Here is a 12,879-nt window from a genome sequence, read left to right as displayed (position 1 = left end):
ATAACGTTGCCTGACTGGGAGATCGGCAGGCAGAAATGTCGCTCGGGGGAAGACGCTTTCTTTCTCCCCATGATGTCCCTCAGCGCCCAGATGGGGAGACCTTTGGCATTTCTCCCTCTTGGCCTGGCCTGGGTCCCCTCCAGCCTTGGAAAGACCCGTCTCCCTCAGCATGCAGGACAAAACCCTGAGCCTCCACAGCTCTCTTCCTCAAGGCCAAGTGGCCAGGACTCCTGGGTCCCCTTTGGGAGGAGACTCGGCAGGAGCCAGGACTCCTGGGTCCTCTTTCTGGCAGGCAAAGGGCATCTTCCTCTCTAGCTGACTCTGCCTTCAAAAAATGAATATTTATATCCAGGTGGCATTCACGTTCTCCTCATAATGGCCCTGACAGTCCCCAGGTCCCTGAGGGAGCTTCATGGCTGCGTGGGGATTTGAACCCAGGACTCCCAGGCTCCTATATCCCAGTCAAACCACAACCCCACACTGGATCCTTGCAGGCTTCTCCACCTCTCAAGACTAGGCCTGCAGGGACATCTCTCCTGACATTGTTTCTGTCCCCTTCTTGGTGTTGTGTGGAAACAGAATATGGAGTCTAACAAATAAATGATGGCATAAAAGCGTCCTTGGTGTGGTTCTCTGATCCAAACTGGATTGTTTCCCAGGGGACTTTGCCCCCTTCTGCCTCCCTCAGCAACCTCTGAGTCAGGTGGGAAAGTCCCAGGGCAGTTCCCACAACAAGGCCTTTTTATTTTTAATGTTTGTTTTCATTTTTACATTTTACTGAGGGTGCAGTAAGCAGTCATTGGCGAGTTACAATAATCTAAATTTTGTTTGCATGCCAACCTAGCAGAGGAATCTCAAGTGACAGCATCTCAGGCTGCTTGACTGACATTTCTCACAGGAATTGAAGAACGGAGGCAGATTTTGCTGAGAAAGTCCTCAATCCTTCATTAACAGTGGTGTTTGTGTGTGTTTGTTTCCTGCCCTCACGCTCTCTCTCTGCCAGAAGGCACCCTCACCCATTTCTCCACAGTCCCTAGTTGTCTTTTCTCGCTTTCCCCTTTTTGTGATCCTCTGCTGCCCCCTGCCGGCTGTTTTCTTCCCCAGCTGCAATGGAAAACAGGTGATTTCTAGGAAATCCTTCAAGGGACCAGTTGAAGCAAATCACGGGTTGCAAAAAAAAGGTCAAGGTTCCCACATATGTCACAGCTTTGGAATCGGTGCAAGTGGGTGTATGCCTACCTATGGTGTGGAAAAGCGGAAATATATAAAACTTTTACAAATCACGTAATCAGAAAAAGCCTATTTAGAGTATGGGGAACGTATAAAAACTTATTAGAAAGAAAAGCTGTGGAAGCTACAACCAGGAAAAGAATGAATATGGATAAGCAGTGGTTAACTTACAGTGAAATTTTATCTCTTACAGGACAGGAACCAAAACTGAGAAATGTCGAGGAATCAAAAAATCTGGTTACCAATTAGCTACATCACATTACATCACATTAATGAATAGTTTAAGATAGATAGGAAAAATGGCTTTGCAGAACAAAAGTCTCAGTTTACCAAAGACCTATTAGATACAAATATAAAAGTATTATCAAATATGTACAAACTGCTGTTGGAGTGAGAAACGAAAGAGGAATTTGTGAAATTTAGCAGGATTAAGTGGGCACAGGATGTGGGTCACAAAATCGATCATGATTTATGGGGAAAGTTGTGGAAAATAAATATGAATTTTATGGCAAGTTATGCGATAAAAAATTGAAAATGGCCCACAGATGGTATTTAACACCCCACCAGAATGACAAAAATGTCTAAATAAGAAAAAGGTATATTTTGGAAGTGTAATGAAATTGAGGGATCTTTTATTCACATGTGATGGTCGTGTAAAATAATTAAGGGATATTGGGAAAAGATATAAAATGAATTTAAAAAGATACCTAAAAAGACTTTCCCCAAAACACCTGAGAGTTTCCTTTTGGAGATAGTAACAACAGAGGTCCCCCAAAAACGAAAGAGTTTATTACTATGCGCCAATGCCACAGTTAGAACCTTATTGGCACAAAGGTGGAGAACAAGGATAGTACCCACTCAGGAAGAATGGCAGTGTAAAATGTTTGAATGTACTGAACTGGCTGGTCTGACGAACAGGATAAGAGAAAACAGATATAAGGAATATAAGGAGGAATGGATAATGCCTAGTGAATATTTCAAGAACCAGTCTAGAGAAAGACATAGCTTATCAGGGCTCATATAAATCCAGCAGTTGAAACGGATGAGAGTATTTAATAGATAACAAATTGGATGATTAAAAAGATGTGGATTACGCAGAGTAGTAGAAAAGCAAAGGAACCAGGAAAAGTGTGGCAGGAAAGTCATATGGTATATGTATACATGCTGTATTTGGTATGAAGTTGTAAGTGGGGCGAGGGAAGGAGAGAGGGGTTAAATATGCTCTGTTCCTGTTTATGAAAATGCAAATTATTTTTTTTTAAAAAATTGATCCCCTCTCCACGGAGGCGTTTTCAAGGTGGGCACCCACCCCCACACCGATGGAGGAGCTGCTCAAATGTTGACATACATCTCAGTCTACAACCTTCTAAGATTATACAATAAAATTATAATGGTACAGGAATAATAATTAGGAGTGTTTTGCAACCATCAGTGCAGTTCTCCACGTGTTTCCTAGATGTTCACGCACAAATGATTTTGCAGTGCTCCAATGTCGCCTTAAGTTGTGTTTTCCATGAAGTAACATTGTACGTAGCATAACTCACACACCAAGGCCAGCCCAATACGTTTTGACACATGAGGCATCCCCAAAATGGCATCCCACTCCCCACCAGGGAAGAAGCAGTGAGGGAAGATTTACATCCAGGGCAGTGGGAGAAAGATTAGCTCATTTTAAATGGTATTGTTTTAACATTTTGATGTTTGATGCCCTGAGCTCCTTGGGAGGAAGAGTGGGGTAAAAATGTAAAACAAAATAAATATTTTGGTCATCTTCCTTTCATTTCAGTGGGAGAACTTTCTTGGGATTGTGGACTTTTGGGGCAACCCTGCCTTGGGCACCTCCCACCATCCCCTGCCCCAGATCTGATATGTATATATTTCTTTTATTACATTCCCAACCCTCCTTTCTTCCATCCTGGAACCAAAGGCAGCATCCAGGTGGTCCCCAATCCAGGCACTGACCGGACTTCAGACCCTCTTGGCTTCAGCAACATGGCGGCCTCATGTAACTTAATCCCACACCTGCAAAACCACAGATTCTGTCCCCATCTGGCTTTGGACTCTAGTTCTTCAGTCACTTTGCACCGGGAGACCAATTATTGGCACCTCCCTGCCAGAGTCTGTGAATATTCTCAGGAGATGTTGATCTCTGGAACTCCTGTGATAAGAAGGAAAGAACCACTAAAGATGAAGGGGGTGCACCCTTATTTATTTCAGTCAAATGGATATTAAAAATAATAATTATAATTATAATTTTATTATTTATACCCTGCCCATTTGGCTGGGTTTCCATTAATAACAGAGTAAAACTTCATTATTATTTTTATAAATTTTTTATTGGTTTTTCACAATTTATATAAACACAAACAATACACAATACAAACACACAAAAACATAAACATGTATAATTTCAAATCCTTTTTTCTTAAACCTTACTTCACCGACTTCCCCGTACCTCCCCTTTCTGCATTCCAATTCCCAAATTTATTTCAGCAAATCCTCCCCCTTGCTATTATCAAATTTTCCCTTGTTCTTTTCTTTCACTTAATCTTCCACAGCTGTAATCCCGTTTTCTATAACTTCCACATTTTAGCCCTCATTAATTTTACAATGTTTCTTAAGATAAATTTTAAATTTCTTCCAATCTTCTTCCGCCCAGAGTAAAACTTCAAACATCAAAAATTTCCTTAGACAGGGCTACCTTGTGGAAAAAATAATAACAATTACTGTATTTTTCGCCCTATAGGACGCACTTTTTCCCCTCCAAAAATGAAGGGGAAATGTGTGTGCATCCTATGGGGCGAATGCAGGCTTTTGCTGAAGCCTGGAGAGCGAGAGGGGTCGGTGCGCACTGACCCCTCTCGCTCTCCAGGCTTCAGGAAGCTATCCGCAAGCCTAGGGAGCCCGGTGGGAAGTCGCGCCGGGCTCTCAAGGCTTGCGGACAGCAGCCTGCAGCCCAAAACCTGGGGAGCGCAGTGGAGCGCGCCCCGGGCAGCTCTCCGCAAGCCGTAGGAGCCCGGTGGGAAGTCGCGCCGGGCTCCCACGGCTTGCAGAGAGCTGCCTGCATCCCGAAGCCTGGGGCGCGCTGAACAGATATCGGGCAGATATCCGCAAGCCTGGGGAGACCCCGCACCTGGGGGGGGGGGAATAATTTTTTTTCTTTATCCCCCCCCAAAAAAAAAACTAGGTGCGCCCTATGGGGCGAAAAATACGGTACATCCAGTGTCTTCAAAATAAGCTGCAGCAAATCCATTGGGTTAGGCAAGTAGAGTCCTGCAGCCCGTGGAGGTTTAAGAGAGTTATTGCATTCTTACTTCTATGAAAGAGTCTCCTTAAGTAATGCCGCCTATGAGAAGGGAAGGAAGATGGAGGGAATCATATGGTGGGAACCACAGATGGACGGAGTATGTTCCTCAAGGGCCACAGGTGGAAAAGCAAGAATGAGACACAAGATCTACCCACTCTGGAAGAATGGCAGATGAAGGTGATGGACTATATGGCTTTGGCCGAGATGACCGGCAGAATCCGAGATCAGGGGAAGGAGACAGCGGAAGAAGATTGGAAGAAATTTAAAATTTATCTTAAGAAACATTGTAAAATTAATGAGTGCTAAAATGTTATGGTTATAGAAAGTAAGAGGATTACAGCTGTAAAGATTAAGTAGAAGAAAAGAAAAGGAAAAATTAGATAAAATTAAGGGGAGGATTTGCTGAAATAAATTTTGGAATTGGAATGCAGAAAGGGGAGGTATGGGGAGGTCGGTGAAATAAGCTTCAAGAAAAAAAGGATTTGAAAGTATACATGTTTGTCTTTGTGTTTGTATGTCTGTATTGTGTATAGTGTGTGTTTATATAAATTGTGAAAACCCAATAAAAATTTTATAAAAAAAAAAGGAAAAGCAAGAATGTAGGAGATAAAAATTAGGCAAATTGAAGGCAACAAAAGTAGTTTACTTGGAAGAGTTCATGTGGCCCCACTCCCAGTGGGTCACCCTTCCTAGAAGGCTGTGGGGACCAGGCAACAAGTCTCATGAACTGGAGGCCTGCAGCTCAAAAGAAGAGGTTGCTTATTTCAGATCAAACTCTGGCCATGGAGCTCCTGATCTGCCTCTTCTCCTTGCTGGCTTCCTCCTTGGCTGACAGCAGAATCTGAAGCAAGAATCCCTCTCATCTCCTGTAGGAAAGTCGCCTCTCTCTCCAGCCACTCTGTTCCTTCTCTCTTTCAGCTTCAACACCTGAGCATCTAAGCATCCCTCCTCCTTGGCAACCATCCCTCCCTGCCAGTTTCTTCACTTCCTCACACAGAAGGTGGGTTGAAAACACTCAGCCAGAGCAATTAGGCTGCTTTTACACATTCTATGACATTACATCCGTTTAGCCAAAGGCTGGGTGGCCCAAGAGGCAGGTAGGCAATAACAATTTAGCCTATGTCATGCATAATGCACCTAAAGCAGTTCTCAGATGTTGCCTTTCCTTCAATTTGGATGGAAAGTGAGTGACACAAGATTGGGGAAAGGCTTGTGGTGGGATCCACAGCAACAAAAAACCAAGAGAAACCATCAAAATCACTGCAAGTCATGCTCAATCTCCCCACCCCTTTCTAAAGCTTTTAGTTGTGTATATCCGGCACATTTCTGATGAATACAAACACATTTCTGAAAATCAGCTACAAAGCAAAATTAGCCAAAATCCATCAGAAAAACATGATTATCCTCAAATTCAAGTTACAGCTGGAGTCAGAATAGATGAGTGAGAGCCAGGATTAATGAGCATCATAAACAGCATTAAAGGACAGCAGGAGCTCTGAGCAAAACTGTGGAAAAATAAACAACAAGAGTGTTTCAAAGTTAAGCCAGCATCATGGTGTGGGGGCATCAACATTACAGAGCTAGTGGGAACCCAAAGGGCATCTAGCCCAGCCTCACCATCCTTCATCATGTCAGATCAGACCTGAGATATGCCAGGAGAATCACCAAAATGGGCCTGTAGAGCAAATGCCTGCAGAGGGCAGCTCAAGCAAGTGAGCCAAGCTGCACTCTTTGGGGGAATACCGGAAGGAGAAATCCTTTTCCAGACCCCAAAATGTGACTATCTGTCATTCAGATCCTGTGTAGAACCCATTTGTCAGGTGGAGGGGATCCTCTGTGGAGCTTAGATGGACAGACAGAATGTGTCACAAGAACGATTTTCAGCTCAATGGACCCTCTAGATGTCACTCTTGGAAACCCCAAGGTGGGTAACAGGGGAAGCTTTTCCCCATTTGGGGATGTTCCCCACGGAGTCTTATGCAAGAGACCCCCTTTGCCCCCACCTGCACCCCCACTTACCCCTGGCGGAGCTGTCGGACCCCTGGTCGCTTGCTGCAAAAGGGAGGAAACACAGGAGTCAGGATCCCGGGGACGGACATCCAACCCCCCAGCCCTTCTCCTCCCTCCTTCCAACCCCATCCCAGATCAGGCTCAATATGGGGATGTTCAGGGACAGGCAGCCCAGAGGCAAGGGGGCTCAAGGACAGCACTGGGGGGAGAAGCAGACGCTGGAGGGCAAAGAGAGATAGACACAGCCTGGCATGGAGGCAGCGGGGGACTAGAGCGGGGGTGGGTGCAATCTGGGCAGAAAGGCAGAAGGGGGGGGGAGTGCAGTGGGTTCCTGACATCCACAGACATGAGCCAACGAACCAATTCTTTAGCTTCAGGTTCTAGTAGATTAAACCACCAGAGATCCCTCTCTCCCCCCACCCTCGGCTCTTCCTCCTGCTCCTTCTTGGAGCCCCTCCCTCAGCCGACAGTCTCTCTGCAGCCTTTTCCTGGCCCTGAGGGACCCCTTCCTGTCCACAGACTGGCTGAGCAGACAGGCTGAAGCTTCCCATCAGGGTCTTGGGCTTAAGGACTAGGCCACCACCAGGTTTGGTTTGGTCTGTTTGTAACCTGTTCCTGCTCCATATTGGGGGGAAATAGACAGAGAGAGGGGAGGAGTCACTCACTTGAGGCTGCTTTGTAGGCTAATTTCTTGCTTTGTTTCCCTGTAGAGACAAAAGCAGAAGGTCAGAGCTGGAAGGGACCTCCAGAGGCCACTCAAATCCATTTCGACTATTTGGCTCTCCAATGCTGAAACCTTCCCAGCAGATGTTCCTGCTGTTTCTTCCAAACACCTCCAAGGAAGGTGAGCTTTTCATGGAACTCAAGTTACAAAGGAATAGAAAAAATTGAGAAAATTAAATTAGAAAATCAACATGGGGAAACCAGGCAGTGGACAAATTCCAAGAGGCTGGAAGGAAACATTATCCAGTCCCTTCGCTCATTCCTTTTCAGATTATTTCACTCCCAGCAGACCCCTAATCCTCAAATTTGCCCAGAGAAGGGGTGGGGTGGGGGAGGAAGAGATAATGAACTTTAACATTGCAATTCTAGGAATGTCTGCTCAGAGGAACGTCCTATTCAGTTCAATACAGCGTCCTCCCAGATCAATATTTGTTCATTTATTGATTAAATGTGTATACCGCCCTTTATCTGAAGATGGGAAGACGGTTCACAACATAAAAATACAAAATGAGTGCAGAAAATACATAATAAAATAAAAACATCAGGTGGAAAGTGAATTTCCTGAGCACAGAGTGAGCGCAAACAATGGCCAGCATTACTTTTGGTTCAAAGGGTGCTTTATGGGGAGGGGTCTCTATAGGGATGCCAGCGACAATTGCCAGGAAGGCTCCACCAGCACATTCCCAGTCAGAGGCTAAAAAAGAAGGACACAGGAGAGGCAGAAAACGCATCCAGGGTTTACTTACTGAGGATGAAGAAGAAAATCCCAGAGATCACAGCGGTAAGCAGGACCATGACACCCAGAATGGCTCCCACAATGAGCCCCACGTTGACTGAAAGGAGACAAGAGACATTTTTATTCAGACTGGCGGCAGCAGCTCCCCAAGGCCTCAAGCAGGAGATTGGAGTGGAGGTGCTAAGCTATGAGCCCGGCACTCTTTCTTCCTCAACTCTATCCTAACATGCCAAGGTCCTCTCTGTAGTGGCCCCAACACCAGGGAGTTTTTCCCCCACCAGAATCCAGCATTAGAGGTCTTCAAAATAACCAATTCATTTAAGGAAGACAGCTGACAGGCACACCTGTTTCATCACAGACTCCAGACTTAAAAGCAGATCTCCTCCTGCTCAGGCGCTTCAGCCTTCTCTGTCCTGACCCTGAGAGGATTCCCTCCCCTCTGAGACCCCCCAGAGCCCAGCATTACAGGCCTTCAGGGAAGACACAAACCCTTAGGAAGAAGCATCTTGTGTAGGGTTGCCATATGTCCAGTTTTTCCTAAACATGCCCTCCTTTTTCAGACTTAAAATGTCTGTCGAGACAGATTTTTGAAATAAAGCAAAATGCCCAGGTTTTAAATAGAGGATAATTAAAAGCAAATAAATAAATAACTAACAATATTGTTATTTTGTTTTTGAAAGTTAAGAACATTGCTACTAGCAATATATCACAGCCTCTATAGCCTACAAATAATAGAGGTATTTAAAATGAGAGTCGTCATACAAATTCGAAGTTAAAAGTAGAAGTTGCCAAATGTGTCCTCTTTTTTGCTTATCAAAATATGGCAACCCTAACACCAGAGCTTGTGAAATGCAAGGAGATCCCAAGAGGGAGGATAACCAAAAATGCCTCCCAAACAACCCTCATCTCCTCCCAAGGTCACCACAAGTACCTACAGAAATTAAATTGGAAAGGGGGGGGTCTCTTTCCGCAGATGGGTGTCATAATAAAGTTTTATTCCACATACTCTGCTGACACATTTGATTTTGAAGAAGTAAAATATCTGCCCACATTCTGTGACATCACAACTACTTGGGCTTAAAGGCAAAAAGGTGACGGCCAGTTTTGACCTGCGACATCCAATTTGAGTTCAAGGCCAATGAGACCCTTGCCAGAAATGGCTGCATCTCTGTCGAAATCTACCAGCTGCATCCCTCCAGAGACACAGACTGGATCCAACTGGGGTTCCCCATCTGAGCTGTGCTGCTGCTGAAGGGAGGAGTTGGGTGGAAATCCCCCTCCCAGAGCCCACCCCTTCCCCTCCTGTCTGTCTGTCTGTCTCTCACCAGGCTCCTTCTCCCAGGCCACGTCCAGAGGCTTCTCCAGGCTGTCATGCTCCACGCGGCACCGGAAGCGCTCCCTCTCCTCGGGGTCGATCTGGACACTGAGCAAGACATAGTAGGTCCCGTCCGAGTTGGGGGCGACCAATCCTCGGAGGGTGCCCTCCTGCCAGACCTCCCCGTCCTTCACCCAGTTGGCCTCAATCTCCTTGGGGTAGAAGCCGTGGACTTGGCAAACGAGGGTCTCCAGGCCGTCATAGTCTGCCTTCCTGGTCACCTTCACCACCGGAGCCTCTGCAAAAAGGGCCGCATTGGGGTTAACAGAGAGACATCCACAACGGGAGCCTGGAGGAATCCTGTATTTTTAAAGAGCAGAGGAGCAGGGACCCAAGGGGCAACCTAGTCAGAATCTCACATCTCTAGAAATTAAAAAGAACTGTGAATAAATGGGATTTCCTCAACCTCCCTTGGCATCTTCCCCAGTCAGTGTCTATGGTGGAACTGTTTTCAGATGTTTTATCCTTTGTGGGCCAAAGCAGACTCCTTTGGGATGGAGGGCTGGGTAAAAATTAAATTAATTTGTCATCCTGCAAAGCTCTAACACTACTCAAATATGACAACTTGTGGTTCCAAGATTGTCCCAGGGAACTGCCTCTAGGCTGAGGGGCAAATTTCACCAGGTCCCCAATGGCGGGATTCATTCAGATCCTTCCAGGTTGCAAGTCATGAACTGAGGGCAGGTCAGACTGATACTGGTTTCTCTCTTGAGGGGGAAGAAATGCTGGACTCGCTGCTCTCTGTTCTCTGGGACTTTTCAGCTCCATAGTTAGTGAACAAAGCCAAGAGCCCTGGGAAAGACAGAGCTCCTTTCTAGTTCTCCCGCCTGCCCTGAAAGGGTCCCTTGAGGTTGGAAAGGGCCCATCTCCCTTCTCCACGGCAGCCTCCCCTGGAGTGGAAAGGGCAGACCAGGAGGCCCAGTAAGCCAGCAACTTACGTACATTTAACTTGAGCACATACAGCTTTACAGACTTGGCAAAAAATATTGTAAAAACCAAAAAGAGGGTGAGAAGGGGGTGGGCGTACGGGGAGACTTTGGCAAACCCAATCGCCCTTGAATCCAATGTGTTTTAAAGACTTTCCCCATAGGTATGTAGGGGGAGACGGGGCACATTGATGCAAGGGGCTCTTTGATACACCAACAATATTTCAATATCGAGAAACGTTATTCGTGTCATGACATCACTGAAACGTGTCTATACATGTGTGAGTATGACAGTTGCGACCGCGCTGCCCGCCAGTTCGCCATTGGCGTTTGACGAGAGTAGGTGTGTTTTTAGTGTGGCGAACTAAAAAATTACGTGAAATGTAAAAGTGTTCCAATGCTGTTTTTCGTTGTTTAGTTAAGATTTAAAAATACAAAAGGTAAATTATCCCACTCAGTAATCAGGATTATATATGATTTTTAAATAAGTTCAGTGGTTTTATGAATCGTTAGTTTTCTGCAAATGTTCGTTGGGGCACTTTGATACACTAAGACAAGTGCCCCAGTATAAAAGTTTGCATGAAATCTCTGAACTGATTTCCTACTCATGAAATTTAAAAGAAAAAAAATGTTGTTTACAATGTGGCCAAAGTCATTTCTAAATATAATATCAAGTGTCTTATCTCAGGAAATATCCAGGATCTTGTATGTTTGTCTTCCCCATTGTAAAAGATAAGGCAAGCGTTGATTTCAAGGATGCCGTTTTGCAGTTGCCAAAACCAAATTTCTGAAAGGGCACATCTCGAATATCATCTCTTTATACTTTTTCTTTTGACTTCAGTGGATATAGAGTGTTCTCATTAGGTAGTCAAAAAATAGTAATTTAAACAAAATGCTTATAAAAAATAAGACATTTCCTTAACGTTTAGCTTCCATTAATGTGCAATAGAAGCTAAACGTTAAGGAAATATTTTATTTTTTATAAGCATTTTGTTTAAATTACTATTTTTTGACTACCTAATGTGAGTTCTTATACTTTTTAAAGTTTTTCCAAAGTTTTCTTTTTTTTAATGGATAGGTGTTTGAGGAAAGATGAACATAAGTTTTGAAGAAAACCTGCCATGAAGTCTATGATATGTGTGAAACACTTAGTTTTGATACGTAATTTAGATTTTTAAGAAACAAATTGTAGGGCTGATTATGGTCTGATTAAACATTGTTTTTTTCATTAAAATTTTTGTAAATAATTACCATTCTCATACAATTTGTACTTTGTATCAAAGTGCCCCGTAGGTGGAGCAGAAGGATACAAAACCCATTTTTTATTCAAGTCATTATATTCTCTTCTAACTTTAATGGTTCTTTTGATTGCTATTATAATACTGATTAGTTATGCCATGCATAAAGCAATTTTTTTATCATTTAACTCATTTTGGTACATAAAATATGAGATTGAATTTTTCTGCATCAACCTGCCCCACTTGCCCCTACCCTACCCAAGTGTAAAGGCAAAAGGTTTTTCTGTATCCCGCCTCAAATCTGTCCATTTCAATTTTATTTTTTTCTGAATTTAAAATGCATTTTGCTTTCCTGGCCACTTCCCTGCTGTTTCTGTGCCCCCTCCCCCCATTTGTCTTTTGCCATCCCTTATTCTAGCCAAAGGGGCATGGGGGGCTGTTTTAAGCATTTCCTCCCCCTATCATACTCTAAAATGACCCCCTTTTCTCCTCCCAGAGCCCCAAATTTCTTTCTGCCTTCCCCACCAAGAAGAGTGTTTGCTTTTTGGTCCAAAAGGAAGATTGTTAAGGGGGTGGAGGGGAATATGTGGGGAAACTGCCCCACTGCCCCCCCCCCTCGCCACCCCACTGCCACCCCTCACCTGTCCTCAGCAGAGTCTCCTTCCCGTACTCCAGGTATCTCTGCAGCCACTCAATGCAAGCCTCCTCCAGGTAGGCTTTCAGGAACTTGTTCCGGGCCTCGTCAGGATCCCACTTCCTCTTGGTCGCTTGGGCCTCCATCTCGGCTGCCGTCCAGGTGAGGGTCTCCTTGTCGAAGGCGAGGAAGTCTCTCCCATCATAGCTGTATTGATCAAACCCTCCTTTGCGCCCGTCTGACCTCAGCTCACAGCCGTACATCTGCTGAAGGGTGTGGATCCCTGGAAGGACCAGAAGAGGCCCAGGAGGTCAAGGGGGGTCAGAGCAGCCCCTCCCCCATCAGCAAAGGAGCCCAGGAAAAAGGATTTATTTGCCTCAGACTCAGGGAAGAGGCAGCAGCCAGAGGGGAGAAAAATCAACCAGCATTGTATCTTTCTGAAGGCTCATCCGCAGAACACGTTCACTGAGGGAAACACTATAATCCTGAGCCTTGTTTTTGCTATTTATTTTGCGTTTCTGTTTTTGAGGCTTTTCGGTTAATTTGTTTTTGTGACTGTGTGGAACCCAGTTCAGCTACTGATTGATTGATTGATTGATTGATTGATTGTGTGACTGCGGAAATGGATAAAAGCCCCCCATCCAAACAATGATTATCATCAGTGCAGGTAAGGAAAAAAAATCTTATTAGACAAAAATAA

The 12,879-nt window shown here is 44.8% G+C and overlaps 1 long non-coding RNA gene and 1 pseudogene across 4 annotated transcripts in view; one reads left to right on the top strand and one right to left on the bottom strand.

The window, feature by feature from the left end:
- The window catches only part of LOC308470158, a 45,722-nt gene extending 39,724 nt beyond the window's left edge, over positions 1-5,998 (top strand). For all 3 annotated transcript variants that reach the window (XR_013982199.1, XR_013982200.1, XR_013982201.1), the window contains one exon: positions 2,278-5,998. This is a non-coding gene — a long non-coding RNA (uncharacterized lncRNA). The remainder of the gene's footprint in view (positions 1-2,277) is intronic.
- The window catches only part of LOC308469886 (major histocompatibility complex class I-related gene protein-like), a 79,762-nt pseudogene that overhangs the window by 57,717 nt on the left and 9,166 nt on the right, over positions 1-12,879 (bottom strand). The window contains exons 3-7 of the transcript XR_013991600.1: positions 12,187-12,462; positions 9,332-9,619; positions 8,017-8,103; positions 7,213-7,251; positions 6,557-6,589 (exon numbers count right to left, since the gene is read on the bottom strand). The product of XR_013991600.1 is annotated as a major histocompatibility complex class I-related gene protein-like (transcript). The remainder of the gene's footprint in view (positions 1-6,556; positions 6,590-7,212; positions 7,252-8,016; positions 8,104-9,331; positions 9,620-12,186; positions 12,463-12,879) is intronic.

The sequence above is a fragment of the Podarcis pityusensis genome, assembly GCF_964106645.2.
Source record: "Podarcis pityusensis genome assembly, chromosome: 2".
NCBI lineage: Eukaryota > Metazoa > Chordata > Lepidosauria > Squamata > Lacertidae > Podarcis > Podarcis pityusensis.
This window is presented reverse-complemented; position numbering and strand designations above follow the sequence as displayed.